The sequence below is a fragment of the Arachis ipaensis genome, chromosome B08, assembly GCF_000816755.2.
Source record: "Arachis ipaensis cultivar K30076 chromosome B08, Araip1.1, whole genome shotgun sequence".
Lineage (NCBI taxonomy): Eukaryota > Viridiplantae > Streptophyta > Magnoliopsida > Fabales > Fabaceae > Arachis > Arachis ipaensis.
This window is the reverse complement of record NC_029792.2, coordinates 61,150,191-61,162,337: the sequence shown is the minus strand read 5'-3', so window position 1 is coordinate 61,162,337 and position 12,147 is coordinate 61,150,191. Positions and strand designations below refer to the sequence as shown.

The following is a 12,147-nucleotide window of genomic DNA, read 5'->3' as shown; positions in this document are numbered from 1 at the left end:
TAGACAAAGGACAAAGTATATACATTCACCATAATACAGCATTGGACCTTACACCAATATAATATACTAGTCCAATAGACTTAGTTTAGTTAATACACTCTCCTTTTATAAAGACTTAGCTATACTACCAATACCCCCTCAAACTAAGGTGTGGGTTGTGAGGCACTTTCAATTTGTCTCTATATTTACAAAAACTCGGAACTGATAGAGGCTTGGTAAGCGTATCAGCTATCTAATCTTGCGAGGGAATATGTACCACAAAAAGTTGTTTGTTATTTACTAAATCTCGTATGAAATGCAAGTCTAACTCTAAATGGTTATATCTACTATGAAAAACTGGATTGACAAATAATAAGCATGTACTTTGGTTATCACAATAAATAGTAGGGGGTATAGGTTGAGGTATTTTTAGCTCAGACAATAATTTCTAGAATGGTATTTATCTCAGATTGAGCTACTGCAATGGCTCTATACTTCGCCTCTGTGCTGTGACGACTAACCTTGGTTTGCTTAACACTTCTCCAAGAGATTAGGTTGGTGCCAAAATAGACACAAAATCCTATAATGAATGTGTGATAATCCAAATCTCCTCCTTAATCAGTATCTGCAAAGGCAAGAAGTCGAAAGTCAGTGAATTTTGTAAACTTAATTCCATAGTTGATTGTACCTTTGTTGTAACCAAGTATGTGCTTGATACTTTTCCAGTGTAGAACAGTTAGGTTATGCATAAATTGAAACACACAATTGACTACAAATGATATATTTGGACGAGTCACTGTATGGTACTGCAAGGCATTAACAATAGCTCTATACCCTTTAGGATTTTCAAAAGGCTCAGAATCACTAATGGCCAATTTAGCATTCGAAACCATTGGAGTTGGCAGTGGCTTTGCTTGATCCATGTTGGATTCCTTTTATAACTCATTTGTATGCTTTGATTGAGGTAATAGGATCTATCCCATAGGTAGGTAATTCACTTTGAGGCCAAGAAAGAAGCAAAATCTTCCCGAGTCCTTCAAAGGGAAAATTGTATTTTGTGTGATCAATAATTCCAAATCTTGAGCGATGTTTTCTATAACAATGATATCATTTACATACACAAGAAGATAAATGATATTGGATGATGTAATTTTTATGAACAATGACACATCTGATTTAGCATTTACAAAACCAAATAGTCGTAGTGTGTTAGATAAAGTATTAAACCAAGTTCTTGGAGCTTGTTTTAAATTGTAAATAGCTTTATTTAAGTCACACACTACTGAAGAATTAGAGACAACATAACCCTCTAGCTATACCATGTATACTTTTTCATCTAATTTATCATTCAAAAATGTATTATCAAAGTCAAACTGGATAATATTCCACCATAGAGAGACAACAAGGGTCAATATAATTCTAACAGTAATGGGTCGCACAATAGGACTATAGCCTTGATCATAATCTATTCCTTCAGTTTGGTGAAACCCTTTGGCCACCAACCTAGATTTATACCTAAGAATGTTGTCTTGAGGATCTCTTTTTATGGCAGCAAACACCCATTTCTGCCCAAAATTGAAGCATTCGGTGGAGGTTCTTTAAGCGTCCAAGTTTTAGATTTTAGTAAGGCCTTGTACTCATGATCCATATTAGCCTTCCAATGAGGATACTACAGAGCCTATTTTGCATTGTTTGATATATTATTTATAAGATCAAACTCAACATGTTTAGAGACAATAAAAGTAGTAGAGGAGTACTGTTTGGCTTTAGATCTTATGGTCATGTTATGAGTATTACTAGATGATATAGCAGGTAGTTGAATTTCAATTCTGTTAATTGGTATCATAGAACTTGGTAGTGTAGAAATAGGATATTATGTGTTGCTAAAAAATTGTGAAGGTGCATTTGTGATAGGAGGACTAGGATTATGGTCTGAATTAGGTTTGGTTGTAGTAGTAATGCTATGTTCCTTTGTGAAGTGATCATTATTAGAAGTAGTACTAGTCACACTTATGATGAGAAACAACATTACTAGAGTCCTATGCTAAAGAGTCATGTACAGTAATAGCATTGCTACTAGATGAAGATATATTATGTGTAGTTGAAAAGCAGAATTAAAATGTTGAGAATTAGTCAAAAAAGTTTCAGGTACAAAACTGCAATTAGGAGAAAACAATCTAGAGTAAGAAAAGGATATCTCATCAAACTTAACATGTCTGGCCAAGTATATTTTTCCATTCTTTGCCGTACATTTATAACCTTTTTGTACTGAGAATTATATCCAATGAATAAGCATAGTTTAGATTTGTAATTAAATTTTGCTTTTTTTATAAGGCCTACGATGTAACACCCTCACTATCAGAAGTCACGCTTCCGGCTACGCTACTCTGATAGCAAGAAGTATTACGAGTACTTTACATACTAAATATTAAAATAGGAGCCTATGACTCGACACTGTATCGCTGATTTCTTTGAAAAACCAGAAATAAATACTTTATCTTGAGAAAAATACAAAACAGGCATAGATTCATATACAAGACTCCTTACATAATAACTCAATATAGTATACATATAAAACATACAATTCCTATCCCTCTTACAAACTTGTAATAACAAAAACGAGGGAAGAAATTAATCTAATTAATACAATAGCATATAAACCAAACGCAGTATAACTCTTCTTAATGCTTCTTCATCCAGTTCCTGAAAAAGTAAAGCTGTAGGGGGTGAGAACCTAACCACACGGTCTCACCACAGAGTTTCAAAGTTGTTATAAGAAGATATTCAATAAGAAAACTGTTTTCAAGCTCAGTGACTATCATTGCCTTGTGAATCTTTTAAAACCAATAGGAAATCGTTCAAAACCTTTTCAAAGAAACAATGTTTAATCTTTTAGAAATCCGAAATCTTTCCTTTCTTATAAGAAAATCTCAATCAGAAATCAACCACGCAATCAAACAACACAATCATTAATTAAGCATCAAAGTTCATTCTCAAATGTAGCATGCCAGGACAAACACAAGCAAGACAGACAAGGAAAGCACAAGTAGGTAGCAGTTACAGCAAATAGTTCAAGTAGTAGTTAAGAACAGTTTAGCAATTAGGCAAACCAAAATAAGTTCAAACCCAAGAAAAGCATGCAAATGCATATGATGCATGCCTGTCCTATGGCTGATGAGGTTCATCTGTCGGTTATCCAGCCAACCCGACAAGTCTGAATTGTCCTTAGACTGTCCCCCGACGTGCATCCCCAAGAGTCTATGCATAGCTTTTTCTCAAATAATCAATATTTCTCAATGGGGGTAACATTCCCGGAAATTTATATAGTGCCCGGTCACACTTACGTCGTAAGGTCAACAGAGTATCGAGTTTTCAACCTGGTACACGTGGTGGCAAGCCATGACACTTAATCCAAGGAACCTCAAATCTCAGATATTTCAAATTCATAAGCCACATAAATAATTCATTCATCATTCATCAATATCTAAGCCATTCTCAATATCATCATCATTCGTCAATCCATATCCCATTTCCAAATTCATTCAAAAATCATATTTCAAATCAATCCTCATCATCTTTCCTTCCGTTAATCAACAATCTCAATTCAAAACATAATTCTTTCTTTTCTAAATAAATCATTCTGAAACAAGTAACGTTTAAGAACTAAATCTTTTTAAACAATTATTTCAAACAAAACTTCCAATTTTATAAAATTTTGGCAACATCTCCTCTAAAACTCAGATTCTGCCACCCTTTTCGGGACCCAACCAAACCAAACCAAACACCTGATAATCAGTCAAATCACTTCCAATAACCATTATCACAACAACAGCACTCAACCCAAGGAAATTACAAAGTCCAGAATTCAATCAACCAATCCTATAAATCACAATTTAAACCGACTTCAACCAATAGCATCAATCAATAATTAAGAATTCTCGGTCTTCTCAAATAGTTTCAAACCAAACCATCCCTCAAACATTTTTCAAATTATTTCCAAAATAGCAAATCATTCTCAATAAATAACCCGTTTTCAAATATCAAGTCTTTTCCAAATTTATTTTAAAATCAAATTCCAATATCAAATCGGGTTTAATATCAAATCAAATTTTAATATTAAATCTTTTCTAAAATCAAACCGTTTCCAAAATTAACCTAAAAGGCAATAATAAATCTTCTCTAATAATTCAAGGAAAACTACTTTAACAACATCAATCAATTAATCCAAATAGTCACCAAAAAAAAATCAATTAATCCAAATATCCAACTTTCTCAATCGATCAGTTTATCAATCAAACTAATAATCTCATTCAACCAAAATAACTCAATTCAATTTATAAGACTCACGAAATCACAAAAATGTATTTTACATGTTAATATGGATTTATAACAACCTTGTAATGTAAAATAGATTTAAGAAAAATTCCTACCTCAATTAGTCGCAAGTTGCATAATTAAACCCATTAAATCCTTATTCTCATGTTAATCGGCATCAACTGCAGAAATTCCCAATCAACCGTAGGGATCACAGCAACAACCACATATCTGACATAATTTAGAATTAACGTGGGACGGATATTGAGCGATATTAGAACATGATTGATAATGGAGTATTGCGATAAATAAGAACGGAACCGAATAATCTTACCATGATAAACAGAATAGAACGACACAGTAGCAGCTTCTAAATTGACCGGACAGCAGCTCTAATAACGGCCGGAAGCTCTGATGGTCCTGCAGCAGTGGTGACTGTATAATCCGATGCAAACAACCTCAGTAACAACTCACGGTAGAAGCAACTTAACAGAAAAGAAGATCTGAGGCAAGATTAGAGCTTACCAAACTTACTTAGGCCTCAGTGGTGGTTTCTGGTCGCAGTGGCGGTGGTTTTTGAGTGGCAGAAGCTCGGTCGCGACGGCACAGCCCCAGCAGTAGCGGTGACAGAGCGCGCAACAGCGGCGGTAGCTTCTCGCTGCACGGCGGCGCCTCCCTGTTTCCTCCACCGTAAGATCTCTTTCGCTCTCTGCTCCAAAGACGACGACGATCTGCGAAGGGGAAGATGTTGGCGAGGTCTTCATGGCGGCGACACAACTAGGCAGTGGTTGGGCTTGTCGGCAACGGCAACTCCATACGCGATGAAGACAGCGACGGTGGCGCCTCTTTCTCGCGCGGTCCTCCTCGGCGCTGGCGCAAACGGCAACGCGACGCGGCGGCTCCCTCGCGACACTCTCCTTCTCTCTCAGATCTCCTCTCTCCTCTGTTAGCAGCGGCGGCGACGGTGGCAGTGACACCCACCATGCCGCCTCACTCTTCTCCCCCCTCTCCTTCCTCCCTCAGTCCCCTTCCTTCTTCCCCTTTCTGTCTCTTTTTTCTTTTCTGATGGGTGCGTATTTTGGTTGTTCAAAAGGGGGGGGGGTTTCAGCTGCTGTTGGTGAGGGCTAATGGCGGCTAGGGTTTCATTAGGAGTAAGAAAAAAATTATAATTTAATTAGGATTAGGGTATGTATAAAATTAAGATTTTGAATTTAATTATAGTAAAGTAATTTCAATAAAATTGAGGCATGGAGTATAAATTTTGAAATCTAATTAAATCTCTAAAATTATTTTAAAATATTATTTGTGGTATAAAAATACTAATTGATTCTCAATAAATTATTCTAATTGAAAATTCATGGTAATATAATTAATTTTCTTTATCTTTAACTTAAAGTATTAAATGATATAAATTAAATTATCTAAAATCTAATCATATAAAATTCTTATTATTTCATAACCACTAATTTTATATCAATAATTAGAATATATATAATTTGGGATTAGTTCAAAATAGGACTTTTCAAAAGTCTTGGATCTTACATAAGACAAGAATAACAAGCATATCCAAACACTTTAAAGAAGTGATAATCAGGTTTATGATAAATAAAAGCTCATATGGACTCAGATTTTTCAAACCTGTGGCTGGTAGTCTGTTTATGATGTAGATTGAGCATGAAAAGGGATCCCCCACCCCCGAAGGACATTGGCAAGGAGGCAGTGGCCAGTAAAGAGAGTCCAATCTCAATTATATGTCGATGCTTCCTTTCAACTGTGCCTTGCTGATTATGTGTGTAAGGACAAGACTTTCTATGAAGAATGCTTAGAAAAGGTTTTGGACAAAATTTCAGCACCCATATCAGTTTGTATAGCTCTCAATTTATATCGAAGTTTGTTTTTCATGAGCAATTTATAATTTTGAAAGGCTGCAAGTGCTTGAGATTTATTGACAATCATAAAAATGCAGGTAAACTTTATGCATTCATAAAGCATATATAGTATTTATATCCATTTTTTGAGGTTATTGGGGATGGCCCCAAATATCTGCAAAAGCTAATTCTAAAGGTAATGTATAAACAGTATCAATTGTAGGAAAATGCAAGAAATGCATTTTTTCAATTGAACAAATTTCACAAACATGATCAGGATTGATATTAGAAGAGATGGACATAAAACATTGTTTAAGCACTGTCTCAACAGTGTTTATTGCACAGTGACCTAACCGTTTATGGCACAACTAAACAGTAGGTTTCTTATTTACAATTATAGGCTGTAATGCTACATCCATAACTATTTTAAAGGTCTGAATTACTTGAATTAAAGGCAAACTAATCAAGAAATTTATGATCAAAACTAGTCTGATGCTTATTTTTGGTACAAGACATAGTCAGAATGTGTTGTAGAAACTAATTTTAGAACACTGAGATCAAAAGTGTAGATTCTATTCCTAACTATGCCTTGGAGAAGATGCTCTCGAGTAGCCTAATCACGAATGATAACAAAATCAGGATAGAATTAAAAAATAAAATTTATTATTAGCAGCAAATTTTGAAATACTCATGAGATTATGGGTAATTTCAGGCACCAGTAACAAATTATTCAAATAAAATACAATATTTTTAGAAGGATCAATTATGATAGAACAAAGAACCTTTACCAGTGATACTGATACTTGTGCCAGTTCAAACAAACAATTGATCTAAACCTGCATGACTTGAGGATGAAGTTAACGAATTAGAGGGATCATGAGTTATATGGTAGCTGACACCAGAATCTGGAAGCCATGCAGCTTCACTTATGGAGGAAGGGGTAGAAAGATATGCTCTTGGTTGATGGAAGGAGAGCAGTGGTAGTGGAGGTTGAGAATTGCTATATATAATTGGAGGTTGGGAATTATAGTTGTTTGTTGGTGGGGTAAAGGAAGAGTCAAAATGATGGTAGCAGCTCCAAATGACATGGCCAAATTAGCCACAAAGTTGGCATTGAGGTCTATTATTTGTGAAACCAAATCTTCCTCCTCCTCTGGAGTTTCAACCCCCTCTACCTCAACGTCCATAACCACCTCTAGTATCATGAAATGACCTTGATAAGTAAACAAGATCAACTATATTCATACCTAAGTCAAGTTTCTTGAATCTTTCCAGCATATTTTCATATGTTAGAAGGTAGTTTTCTGCTTCTATAACTTGATAGGAACTCAATTTAGACATAAAAGTATCTATGTAAACATTGTATTCTTTAGAAAGACCACCAAAAATGGCTTGGATGCGATCATCACAAGAACAATATAAATGATAGCAAAGAGGGAATCAACAATCTTTCTTATTTAAGCTAAGTAATCAGAAGCAGCAGCTGTTTTCTTGGTGGATTTCAATGTTTGTACTCTTGCATTTGATGTAGCTAAAAAGAGAATCAATTTTGCCCCAAATTTTGTAGAACCAAGCTTAGCCAAGGACCTTGTTTTGAAAGGTTGGAGTCATAGGTACTACAATCCATGTAAAGAGAGAGTAAGATCTTGAAGCTTCTGGTTCTTGTACGAGTCAGATTCAGATTGTGTCTACTTGGTCGGATCAGTGATGAATTGTTTGGTACCTTTTTCTGCAGAAAGATGATCTTCCAATCCAATGCTTTGAATGGTGAGATGAGCTTAATAGCACCATGTGGAGTAGTTATTCTCGTTCAGTTTATTAGGAATGGGGAAGAAAGCTTTCTTGCTTGATGAATCTGTGAGTGAGATCTACATTGAAAGAGAAAACAAGAAGATTCAGCTAAACAGGAATGGAGAGAGGTAGCGCAAGATTTTGAATTCCCACAGCTTAACCGGCAAGTGCACCGGGTCATCCAAGGAAGTAATACTTCAGGTGAGTGAGGATCGATCCCACGAGGATTGTCAGACTGAGCAAACAATGGTTGTCCGATTAGACTTAGTCAGGCAAATCAAAAAGGGATTTGGTGAGTTTCAATTCACATAAACAATAAATAAGCAATAAAGAAAGCAATAAACAGGTTTGGTGTAAAACAATGAGAAAACAGTTAAGGTTTCGGAAATATTTATCTTTTCGGATTAAAATTTCTTACCAACTATTTTAACAATGCATGATTCATTCTATGGTAAACTGTAAATGTTTAAACCCTAATCCCTTAGTGATTTAACCTCCTCTAACCTTCAATAACTACCACTCTCATGGTCACTTAATTCCGATTAGAGGGTTAAGTTCAGAAAACTAGTTTAGCGCCATAAAAATCCTAATTACCCAAAATCTAACAGGATAACATGTCACATATCCCAATTAGTTCATGTAATTAGCAATCCAGGAGGAATTTATTTTCAAGCTGTAGTTCAAGCGAGATATCTCTCTCAAGAATCAAAAGAACTCATGTAGAAAAGGATCATACTCTCGTTCCACCCAGTTCATAAGATTAAGAACGAAAACAATACTTAGAATTGAATCAAAATATTAATTAAAATAGAAAAATAATAGTTCTAATCCATAGAAATAAATAGAGCTCCTAACCTTAACCAGGAGGTTTAGTTGCTCTTGACTTACAAAAAAACTAGGGTTCTGAAAATGTGCCGAAGGAAGAAGATCCTAGACCTAAGTGATCTTTTCCTTTAAATACTAACCTAATTTGAAACGGAAATAAAATAAATTAATAAATTCTAAAACTAAAAGATATTGTTTGTAATTAAAAATTACAAAAGAAAAATAAAATAAAACTAATAAATGCTAAATCCACTTGAGAAATCCAAATGAGTGTGATTTGGACTGGCTGCTGGCATTTAACGCCAGTTTGGACATTAAACACCCCAAGGGGAGTGCAATGTTGCTGGCCCTGAGGCCCATACTAGTGTTAAACGCCAGTTGGGCGTTTAGCTCCTAGGGAGGGTGCTGACAACTTTCTTCTTTTTAGCTCCAAACTCTGCCAAATTGCTCCGAATTTTACCTGAAATTATAAAAATACTAAAACAACTCAAAGTAGCATACAAAAGAGGATTTTTGCACTAAAATCAAGTAAAACTAAATAAAATCTAACTAAAAGCAACTAAAAAATGCTAGAAAAAAGGTATAAGATGTTCACACATCATAACACCAAACTTAAACTGTTGCATGTCCTCAAGCAACCAAAACAATATAGGACCAAGAAGAGAAAACGCTTAATAATTTGAGTTGTCATTTAAACTCAGGTCTAGTTACTGAATGGGCTAATGACACTCTAATTCTGAATAGTTTTGGCATCTCACTATCCTTTGAAACTCATAAATATCAGCATCCTTCATAAGTAGAACTCTGATGATATTATAGATTCTCTTTTTTAGGCTCTAATTAATTCTTGAACATAGTTTTTGCTTTTCCTTGGTGCTTTGCACCTTGAGCCTAGACATGACTCTAAGTGTTTTGTTTTCAAGCTTAACTTGATATACAAACACCACAAGCACTTAACTGGGGAACTCCTTGAGTTCGAATTTCTCTTTCTTTCTCTCCCAGACAGTGGTGCTCAGAGCCTTAGGCATACTCTGAAACAGAAATGGGTCACGACTTTAAGTGTTCAGTTTCAAGGGTTACTTGACACTTTCACACCACAAGCATATGGTTAGGGAAAACCACTCTTTTGAGCTTTAGATCAGTTTTGACCCTCCTAACCATTGATGCTCAAAGCCTTGGACCTTTTCCTTTGATTTTTCTTTTCTTTTCAATTCTTTTTACTATTTTTTTTGCTCCAAAAATCAATCTTTTTCTTATTTTAAAGAATCGATAATACTTATCTAAGTTCATGTTCATCTAGAACCAAAATATTCAACTCCAATATCAAATATGCACAGTTAATTCATACATTCAGAAATAGAGATAGGGCCACCACATAAAAGTAACTAGAACACACGATATATAACTCAAAATCTCATGCATTTCACTAATTCTTTTTCTTTTGATTCTTGTTTAAGCTCAGAGCACAATACATCAGATATCTTCTTAAAATAAACATAAAATACTGAAATAAATAACTAAACTAGAAAGCAAGAAAATCCTAATAGTGATGATGAAAAATTAGAATAGAAAACAGAAAATAGAATGAAATACTAAAAAATAGAACCAAGATAAAGGAAGGGAGAATGAAACTCAACCACCTCAGTAATGGTGGCTACTACTCCCTCCGGGGAATCCTCTAGAACACTTAAGCTCCTCTATATCACACCTCCTGCCTCCTCTACTCTTCCATCATCTGATGCTCTAACCTCAACTGATCAATAGATGATGTCAGTAACCCTATAGATGTGGTCAACTGATCCCAGTAATCACAGGGAGGGAAGTAAATTCCCTGAAGTATCTCCGGAACATCCTGTGGAGGCGGTGGAACTAGCTCCTGCAGCGGTCCCTGTCCGAGCTCTCTAGCGTGCTCCATATCCTTCTTTGTGATTGGTCTCTCAACTCTGATCGGGGGATCCCCATCAATGTGAGCTCCAGCTGATGCACATAGGCAGTAGATGAGATGAGGGATAGCAAGTCTCGCAATGGTGGAGGACTTGTCAGCTATCCTGTAAAACTCCTAAGGAATCACCTTGTGTAACTCCACCTCGTTGCCAAGCATAATATAGTGAATCATCACTGCTCGCTCGACCGTAACCTCAGAACAGTTACTCGTATGGATGATGGAGTGTTGGATGAACTCTAACCATTCTCTAGCTATACTGGCTTGAGGTCATGCCTACCCAGCTGGTACGACTTATATTTAGAATCCCTCCTCTACTGAGCTCTGGGGAGGCAAATGTCCTTAAGGACCTGATCCAACTATTAGTCAGTGTTGACCCTCCGAGTGTATGAATGAGGGTCCTTTCTGGATGGTGGTAACTGTCGCACCACTCTTACACTCTCAGGGCTGAAATCCATGATGAGTCCTCTGACCATAGTCCGCCAATTCTTCGGCTCTGGGTTCACGCCTCTGACATGCTTGTATGTCGCCCAAGCATTAACATAGAACTCCCACACTACCAATATTCCAACCTCAGACACGGAGTTGGCCAGAACTTCCCAACCCTATCTCAGAATCTGATATAGGATCTCTAGATACTCCTTCGGCTTCAGATCGAAGTGGACCTCAGGAATCACCTTCTTCTTGTGCACGACCTCATAAAAATGCTCCTCATATATCTTAGAGGAGAACCGAGTGAAGCCCCATGGGTCGGAGGTAGGTGCCTTCTCTTTCCTCTTTCTTGAGAAAGATTCTCCCTTCTTGGGTGCCATAGAGATAGTAAAACAAAAATGAAGGACCAAAGCGGAGCGTCCAACACCAAACTTAAAATTTTTACTCGTCTCCGAGTAAAATAAAGATAGAAAATAAGAAAAGGAAAAATAGAAATAAAATAGATAGGGGAAGAGGGATTGAAGGCTTCGGCCTTGGCTAAGGGAAAGGGGAAAGAAAGAAAAATGAGTGTGTATGGTGAAGAGGAAGGAAGTAAAGAGATAGTAGTGTGAGGTGTGGTGAAAGTGGATGAAGAGGGGGGTATTTATAGGTGGGGAAGGTTGTGGTTTCGGTTATAGGGTGTGGGTGGGGGAAAAGTTGAATTTGAATTTGGGTTGTTGGGAGGAGAAATTGATGGGATAGATGAGAGGGGATTGGGTGGAGTGAGGGGTGGGTTAAGAGGATCAAGGGAAGTGATGGGTGATGAGATAGATGAATGTGGATGGAAAAGTAGGTGAAGGAGGAGAGAGAATGGATGATGTTTGAACGGGTAAAAGTGGTTGGGAGTGGGTTGTAACCAATGGCTAAAGCCATGCCTCCATTCTTGAAACTCCCCGCTAGGCATTAAACGCTGGTCTGGCGTTTAATGCCAGCAGGGGGNNNGGCCCCAAGGGGGTG

At 36.6% G+C, this 12,147-nt stretch overlaps 1 long non-coding RNA gene across 4 annotated transcripts; it reads right to left on the bottom strand.

Annotated features, from left to right (window-relative positions):
* LOC107614445 lies at positions 1-5,452 on the bottom strand. 4 transcript variants are annotated; one of them, XR_001614442.2, is made up of 4 exons: positions 4,819-5,451; positions 4,628-4,728; positions 4,410-4,524; positions 1-604 (listed from the first exon to the last, which is right to left on the bottom strand). It is a non-coding gene; the product is annotated as an uncharacterized LOC107614445 (long non-coding RNA). The 4 variants fall into 4 exon arrangements; XR_002352468.1 differs by lacking the exon at positions 1-604 and adding an exon at positions 2,630-2,682 and having other exon boundaries at positions 4,819-5,452; XR_001614441.2 differs by lacking the exon at positions 1-604 and adding an exon at positions 2,641-2,696 and having other exon boundaries at positions 4,819-5,450.